We start from the raw sequence: 8,881 nt of genomic DNA on the forward strand, positions 1-8,881 counted from the left end.
CTGGCCCTCTACAAGAGCCCTGACTGCCATTTTCAGTTGGGGGAGGCAGGCCCCAGATGTGGAGGGGAGGGCTGGAGGGTCATCCTGGAAGGAGGGCAGGGGCAAGGTATGGGTGCTGAAGTGCAAGGGGGTGTGGCCAGCAGGCCAGAAACAGTCCTGGACTGTGTGTGGTGGCCCCAGGAAGAGGCAGAGCGTAAGCTGCAGTTCAGAACTCACTCCAGGCCCCAGGCCCCTCCTCAGGGAGACTCAGACCCTACCTCTGGGCGGCCCACTACTCTCCTGGGTGGCTGCCAGTGGTGCCCAGACCTCGACCCTGAACCCTGGGCTCCTGTGTCCAGCTCTGTTTCTGCTGAATGTCATTAGGAAGCTCAAACGCCACATGGCAGGATGGCTTCCCCAGGCCCTTCTGAGTCTGCTGTGTACCCCAGCACCCCCCCAGCCCCCACCGCCAGTCCTGAGGCAAGACCCTGGAGTCCTCTGTACCCTCTTCCTCTCATGCCCACACCGGCCATCCGTGGCCCATCGGCAGCCAGCCAGGTCTCCCACCTGCACCCTCCAGGGACCTCACTCAGCCAAGGCCTGAGGGTGGGGGCATGGGGGCCAAAGAAGCCTAGGGTGTTCGCAGTTTGTGTTGTCCTGTGTGAGTTCAGGCGTGTGCACATGTTACATACATGTACGTATTCCTCAGCAGAGCTGTAAAGAAAGGAGGCAAAAATCATGGCACAAGCAGACTGGGGGAGAGGGGAGGCCCCTGTCCCCCCCCCGGGGGGGCCCCAACCTTCCCCAGGGTGCTGGTCTGCCCTCCCCGCCCGCCCAGTCACTAGGGCCTCCTAGGGCTATCAGGTGCCTCTCTGGTGGATCATTCTAGTCACTCACAAACTTGCAGAAGGGCTGCCCATCCTTAAGGACAGAGCAGAACAGAAAGAGCTCTCTGGACCCTGTGCTTCTCTGCTGTCTTCACAGCATCACTCTTCAGGAACTCTTTCTCCAATTTCCCCCCTCGAGTTCTCTCTTAAACACATCAGGCGTCTGCTCCCACCCCCATATCTCAACCAAATGCTCCAGGACTTTGTGGGGTAAATCCAACTGCCTTTGTCACTACCCTTTCTGTTGCTGGGGTACAGACATGTGGACTGGTTCCCAGTTCCTCCTGTTTTCCAGCCTCCAATTCATCAGGAAGTCCTGCCAGCTCTGTCTTGGAAACTTTCCATCATCCAGCCATGGCTTTCCAAGGCTGCTCTGGCCCAAACCCGCCCTGTCCTGCTGGAGTTGGTGCCACAGCCCCAGGCCCCCCACCCCCAGTCTATCCTGAACAGAGCGGCCAACCAGCAGGTCCCATCACATCCAGGTGGGAGCGCTCCGCCCAGCACATGACGATAAGGACCTCCTCTGAGGTCCCTGCTCCCACCTCTGCTGCTCCCACCTCTGCCTGCTTCCCCAAGCTCACTCCGCCCAGGGCTCTCCCTGACACTCATTTACCTTGTTGGCAAGACTGTCAAGAAACAGGGCTCTCAGACGTGAGTGGTGGAAGCAGAGGAGCGTTTGACAGTATCCAGCAAAGTACATGGGCATTTATCTTTCAGCCCAGCAGCCCCCAATTGGACTTTATTCCAGAGATAAATGGCAGGAATAAAAAAGATGGGTGACCAAGACTATTAATTGCAGCATAATGTATAACAGAAAAATTGAAAACATGGCCATCCACACGGTTAATCAGATACACTCTTAAACCTCCACACCTTGGATAGCTGATAAAGAAGAGACAGACGGCACCACATGCTGTTACAGAGTGACCTCCGGTATCCAGGATATGCTCTCCTGCGAGATGAGAAAAGGGCACACAGCTGCTGCCATTTACCTAGAGCAGGGACTATTGAAGTTCTACCCATTTACCATTGAACATTCTACCCATTTGCCTGTGCTAAAAATGCTTTGTGGAGGCCAGTGCGGCTCACGCTTGTAGTCCCAGCACTTTGGGAGGCTGAGGCAGGAGGATTGCTTGGGTGCAGGAGTTTGCGACCAGCCTGGAATAACATAGTGAGACCCCATCTCGTTTTTTTTTGATACAGTCTCACACTGTCACCTAGGCTGGAGTGCAGTGGCATGATCTCGGCTCACTGCAGCCTCTACCTCCCGGGTTCAAGCAATTCTCTTGCCTCACCCTCTCTCTAGTAGCCGGGATTACAGGCATGAGCCACCACGCCCAGCTAATTTTTGAATTTTTAGTAGAGATGGAGTCTTGGCATGTTGGCCAGGTTGGTCTCGAACTCTTAACCTCAGGTGGTTCACCTGTCTCGGCCTCCCAAAGTACTGGGATTACAGGCATGAGCCACCATGCCTGGCCCCTATCTTTAAAAAAATAAAAAGTTAAAAAATAGGCCGGGCGCGGTGGCTCACGCCTGTAATCCCAGCACTTTGGGAGGCCGAGGTGGGCGGATCACAAGGTCAGGAGATCGAGACCACGGTGAAACCCCGTCTCTACTAAAAATACAAAAAATTAGCCAGGCGCGGTGGTGGGCGCCTGTAGTCCCAGCTACTCAGGAGGCTGAGGCAGGAGAATGGCGTAAACCCAGGAGGCGGAGCTTGCAGTGAGCCGAGATCGCGCCACTGCACTCCAGCCTGGGCGACAGCGCGAGACTCCGTCTCAAAAAACAAAACAAAACAAAAAAAATAAATAAATAAATAAAAATAAAAATAGGCGGGTGCAGTGGCCCACGCCTATGACCCCACCACTTTGAGAGGCCAAGACTGGTGGATCACTTGAACCCAGGAGTTCAAGACCAGCCTGAGCAACATGGCGAAACGCTGTTTCTCCTAAAACAACAACAACAAGTAGCTGGGCATGGTGGTGCGTGGTGGTGTGTCCTGTGGCCCCAGCTCCTTAGGAGGTTGAGGTGGGAGGATAGATTGAGCCTGGCAGGTGGAAGTTGCAGTGAGCCGAGATTGTACCACTGCACTCCAGCCCAGATGACAGAGGAAGACCCTGTCTCAAAATAAATAAATAAATCATTGTGGATTCTGGGAAGATGGTGACAGTAGCAAGAATTTTGTATCTCCCTGAATTCCCTCCCGTCGGCAAAACCGTCTCTACTAAAAATACAAAAATTAGCCGGATGCGGTGGCGCATGCCTGTAATTCTAGCTACTTGGGAGGCTGAGGCAGGAGAATCGCTTGAACCCGGGAGGTGGAGATTGCAGTGAGCCGAGATTGTACCACTGCACTCCAGCCTGGGTGACAGAGGGAGACTCTGTCTCCAACAAACAAACTAACTAACTAACCAACATGGAACACACCACACAAAGAGCAGCCAGTGTGGGCTTCAGGATGGACTTCAATTAAGAAGAGCGTGTCAATATCGGTTCATCAATCATGACAAAGGTACCAAACTCATGCAAGATGTAAATGATGGGGAAGTAGAGCGCAGGGTTTTGGGGGAGAGAGGGGTATGTGAGAATGCTGTACTTTCTGATAGATTTCTCCATAAACCTAAAATTGGCCGGGCGCGGTGGCTCAAGCCTGTAATCCCAGCACTTTGGGAGGCCGAGGCGGGCGGATCACAAGGTCAGGAGATCGAGACCACAGTGAAACCCCGTCTCTACTAAAAATACAAAAAATTAGCCGGGCGAGGTGGCGGCGCCTGTAGTCCCAGCTACTCAGGAGGCTGAGGCAGGAGAATGGCGTGAACCCGGGAGGCGGAGCTTGCAGTGAGCCGAGATCGCGCCACTACACTCCAGCCTGGGCAACAGCGTGAGACTCCGTCTCAAAAAAAAAAAAAAAAAAAAACCTAAAATTGCTCTGAAACATAAAGTCTAATCATTTTAAAAAGCAACTTACTAATAAATGTAGCCAAAGAATGCAAAACAAATATTCTGAAGGCTACAACTACAAACTATGACCAAAAGAATCTAAAGAAGATCTAAGTAAATGGAAAGATCTCCTGCGTCCGTGGTGGGAAGACAATATCGTTAAGGTGTCTTCCAACCTCATCATTCGACATAATCCATATCAAAGTCCTAGTGAGCTTTTTCCAGAAATTGACAAGCTGATCCTAAAATTTATATGGAAATTCAGGGGACTCAGAATAGCCAAAACAACCTTAAAAAGAACAAAATTGGTCAGGCGCGGTGGCTTACACTTGTAAGTGCAGCACTTTAGGAGGCCGAGGCGGGTGGATCACCTGAGGTCAGGAGTTCCAGACCAGCCTGGCCAACATGGCAAACCCCCGTCTCTACTAAAAATACAAATATTAGCCAGACGTGGTGGCGGACACCTGTAATCCCAGCTACTCCAGAGGCTGAGGCAGGAGAATCGCTTGAACCCAGGAGGTGGAGGTTGCAGTGAGCTGAGATGGCACCACTGCACTCCAGCCTGGGTGACAGAGCAAGACCCCATCTCAAAAAAAAACAAAAAACAAAAAAACAAAAATAGATGCTCATTTCCAACATAGTCAACAAAAACTTGATAATATACACAAAGTAGTTACGCCACTCAATACACAAAAGGTTAGATATCAGTCATACCTATAGAGAAATTAGACACGTACACTACACACAGCTGTGTGCACACAAACACACACAATACCTACCTGCCAAAAGATACCACACGACACCCATATGCAAAAAAATTAAATACCCATCTCAAAGTCTTTTTTTTTTTTTGAGATGGAGTCTTGCTCTATTGCCCAGGATGGAGTACAATGGCACGATCTTGGCCCATGCAACCTTCGCCTCCCGGGTTCAAGCGATTCTCCTGCCTCAGCCTCCTGAGTAGCTGGGACTACAGGCGCCCGCCACCACACCCGGCTAACTTTTTGTATTTTTAGTAGAGATGGGTTTTCACCATGTTAGCCAGGATGGTCTCGATCTCCTGACCTCGTGATCCGCCCGCCTCGGCCTCCCAAAGTGCTGGGATTACAGGCGTGAGCCACTGCGCCCAGCCTCCTTCTCAAAGTCTTAAAGCAGGTTAGACCCTGTTGGGAGGCAATTCTCCACACCTCGTGCTTCTCCACGGTCCAGGTCCTCAGGGTCACTGAAACCACGTTAAGAATGTTTGTCCAGGCCGGGCGCGGTGGCTCGTGTCTGTAATCCCAGCACTTTGGGAGGCTGAGGCAGGCAGATCACTTGAGGTCAGTTCAAGACCAGCCTGGCCAACATGGTGAAACCCTGTCTCTGCTAAAAATACAAAATTAGCCAGATGTATTGGCATGTGCCCGTAATCCCAGCTGCTCTGGGAGGCTGAGGCAGGAGAATTGCTTGAACTCAGGAGGCAGATGCTGCAGTGAGCCAAGATTGTGCTACTGCGCTCCAACCTGGACAGCGGAGCGAGACTCTGTCTCAAAAAAAAAAAAAAAAAAAAGGATGTTTGTTCTGGAGATGCTTTAGGGTAGTGAGGCTCAGGAAGTCTCCCTCTCTGGAGACGTTTCAGGTCAGAAAGGACAAAGACCTCCTCCACCCACACAACATCCCCCACCTACCTCTGTCCCTGGAGAAGGCTTACTTACACTCCAGAGAAGGGACCAGGTTTGTCTCTCTGGCAGGGAGGATGTGGAGGCCCCCAGCAGCCACACGGCTGTAATCCCAGCACTTTGGGAGGCTGAGGCGAGTGGATCACTTGAGGTCAGGAGTTCGAGACCAGCCTGACCGACATGGTGAAACCCCATCTCTACTAATAATACAAAAATTAGCTGGGTGTGGTGGCACATGCCTGTAATCCCAGCTACTCAGGAGGCTGAGGCAGGAGAATTGCTTGAACCCAGGACGGGGAGGTTGCAGTGAGCTGAGACTGCGCCATTGCACTCCAGCCTGGGCGACAGAGCGAGACTCCGCTGGGAAAAAAAAAAAAAAAAAAAGGATAAGAGAGTTTCCTAAACTCGGGGTTCTTCCCCAACTTCCCCAACATGCACCTGCTGCCTGTCCAGGTTCTACCCACATCGTCTGAGGCTGAGACATGGGGATGGGATCGGGGACGGGATCGGCGACTGCCATTGGCGGGAGTGGTGAATGCTTTTGGCTCTGACAGGAGCTAATCTTTCCCGTGTCCGTGTATGTGTGAAACTGGCTGATCAGCTTCTTAGCCTGTGAGCAGAGCAAAATCTCAGACACTTCAAGTCTCTGGTTTAACACATGCTCATTTTATAACACACACACACTCATTTCACACCATGTAGATAAGAAAGTGGATACCTGATCACACAATGTACACAATATTGGGTAACTTTTTAAACCCTACACACACACACACACACACACACACACACAAATTATTTTTTTCTTTTTTTTTTGAGACAAGAGTCTCACTCTGTCACCCAGGCTGCAGTGCAGTGGTGAGATCTCAGTTCATTGCAACCTCCGCCTCCCCAGTTCAAATGATTCTCTTGCCTCAGCCTTGTTTGAAATGCTTGTTCCCCGGTGCCGTAAAGAAATAGCACTTGAAAATAAATTTAATTTATTCAGCAAGGCCATTTTTACTTCCTGCAGAAAGGGTACACTTGCCAGCAGTTTTGCCAGAGAGTATACCGAACAAAGGAGAGAGGGTCATTTAGAACCTGACGCACCCACCCTCCTGCTGTGTCCGGCTTCCACTGGCTGGAACAGGACCTCACATTCTGTATTTGTCCCGATTGGCTAGCAACTTAGAACTTTTTAAGAGGCAAAGGCAGAGGAGAACAAAGGAAGGAGGAAGTCACTTGTGGAATGCTGAGAAAGGTAAAAACACCTTCAAATAAGGAAGAGGAACAGGCTTTGAACTAATGCTTGCTTGGACCAGTATAAGCATGCCAGGGCAAATATTAGGCTAGATTGTGGGAGCTAAGAAAGTAAAGTACATTGATTTATTTATTATAGCTAGCAGATACTTAAGAATGTCAGCACAGGTCTTTGAATACATTTTGCTTCTAAGAGAAGTTACTATTTATTCCTAATTAGACGGGGAGGAAAGTCTTTGAAGAGGAACGTCTACTTTAGTTTTTACAGCCTCCCAAGTAGCTGGGATTACAGGCGCGCATCACCCCGCCTGGCTTTTTTTTGGTATTTTTGAGGGATTTCACCGTGTTGGCCAGGCTAGTCTCAAACTCCTGACCTCAAGTGTTCCATCCACCTCGGCCTCCCAAAGTGCTGGGATTACAGGCGTGAGCCACTTGCCTGGCCTCAAGTGATTTAGAAAGTTTGTTTTTTATATACATATATATACACATACACATATATTTATATATTATATATAATAGATATATTATATAAATATATTATATATAATACATATAATATAAATATATATTATATAAATATATATAATATATAAATATATAATATATTTATATTATATGTATTATATATAATATATATATTATATTATATATTTATTTTATTTTATTTTATTTTTTGAGACGGAGTCTTATTCTGTCACCCAGGCTGGAGTGCAATGGCACGATCTCGGCTCACTGCAACCTCTGCCCTCCCTGCCTCAGCCTCCCGAGTAGCTGGGATTACAGACATGCGGCACCACGCTTGGCTAATTTTTATATTTTTAGTAGAAATGGGGTTTCACCATTTTGGCCAGGCCGGTCTCAGACTCCTGACCTCAAATGATCCGCCTACCTTGGCCTCCCAAAGTGCTGGGATTACAGGTGTGAGAGACCGCACCTGGCCAACTTAGAAAGTTTATTTTGCCAAGGTTAAGGACGCTCCTGTGACACAGCCTCAGGCAGTCCTGATGGCACGCAAGGTGTTGGGGCACAACTTGTTTTTATTTTGTTTGTTTGTTTTTGAGACAGAGTCTCTGTCTGTCGCCCAGGCTGGAGTGCAGTGGCGTGATCTCGGCTCACTGCAAGCTCCGCCTCCCGGGTTCACCATTCTCCTGCCTCAGCCTCTGGAGTAGCTGGGATTACAGGCGCCCGCCACTGCGCCCGGCTAATTTTTGTACTTTTAGTAGAGACGGGGTTTCACCATGTTGGTCAGACTGGTCTCGAACTCCTGACCTCAGGTGATCCTCCCGCTTCGGCCTCCCAAAGTGCTGGGGTTACAGGCGTGAGCCACCATGCCCGGCCCACAGCTTGGTTTTTACATTTTAGAGAGACATGAGACCTTGATCAATACATGTAACATTGTTCAGTCTGGTAAGGCAGAACAATGTGAGGAGGTGGGGGGCTTCAGGTCACAGGTAGATTTAAAGATTTTCTGCTTGGCCATTGGTTAAAAGAGTTATCATCTAAAGACCCGGAATCAAACAGAAAGGAATCCCTGGGCTAAGATGAGCAGTTGTAGAGACCAAGGTTTTATTGCGAATGAAGCCTCCAGGGAGAAGGCCTCAGAGAGAATAGACGGTAAATGCTTATCAGACTCAAAGAGACTGAAGGTCTCTGTGTTGATGTTTATGAGGCTGGTCTGATTCCCACTTCCCCTCATGGCCTGAAGCAGTTTTTCTGGATAATTTGGAATGTCGCTTGCCAAGGGGAGGGTCCATCCTTTGGTTAGGGGCTTAAAATTTTAATTTTCATTTACACACAAATGAGAACACCAGGTCCTTCGACTGCTTACACCAAATCCTCTGTGGAGGAGAGACAGGAAGGGTCCCCTGGACTCCAGATTCAAGGTGCCCTGACTTCGGGGCTCACGGGAGCCCCCAGGCGGGATGGGGAGGGGAGGAGGACACGGAGTCCTCCTCTCTGGTGGCCCGACTGGAGTGGCATGTGGCCTGACCGTGGCCAGAGCCCTCCCTCGTCTAAGTAAATAAATAGGCTCCCGTTCCTGTGCACATCTCTGGAAAGGGATGGGTCTTCCACATGCTTGAGGATGCCATCACGTTGTCACTCTGGGGCAGTCTGTGCATCCGGGTCTGTGTGTGCTGACTCAGTCCCGGCCACAGGCGCTGTCCCGCATGGGCTATT

Source organism: Macaca nemestrina, chromosome 3 (genome assembly GCF_043159975.1).
Source record: "Macaca nemestrina isolate mMacNem1 chromosome 3, mMacNem.hap1, whole genome shotgun sequence".
NCBI lineage: Eukaryota > Metazoa > Chordata > Mammalia > Primates > Cercopithecidae > Macaca > Macaca nemestrina.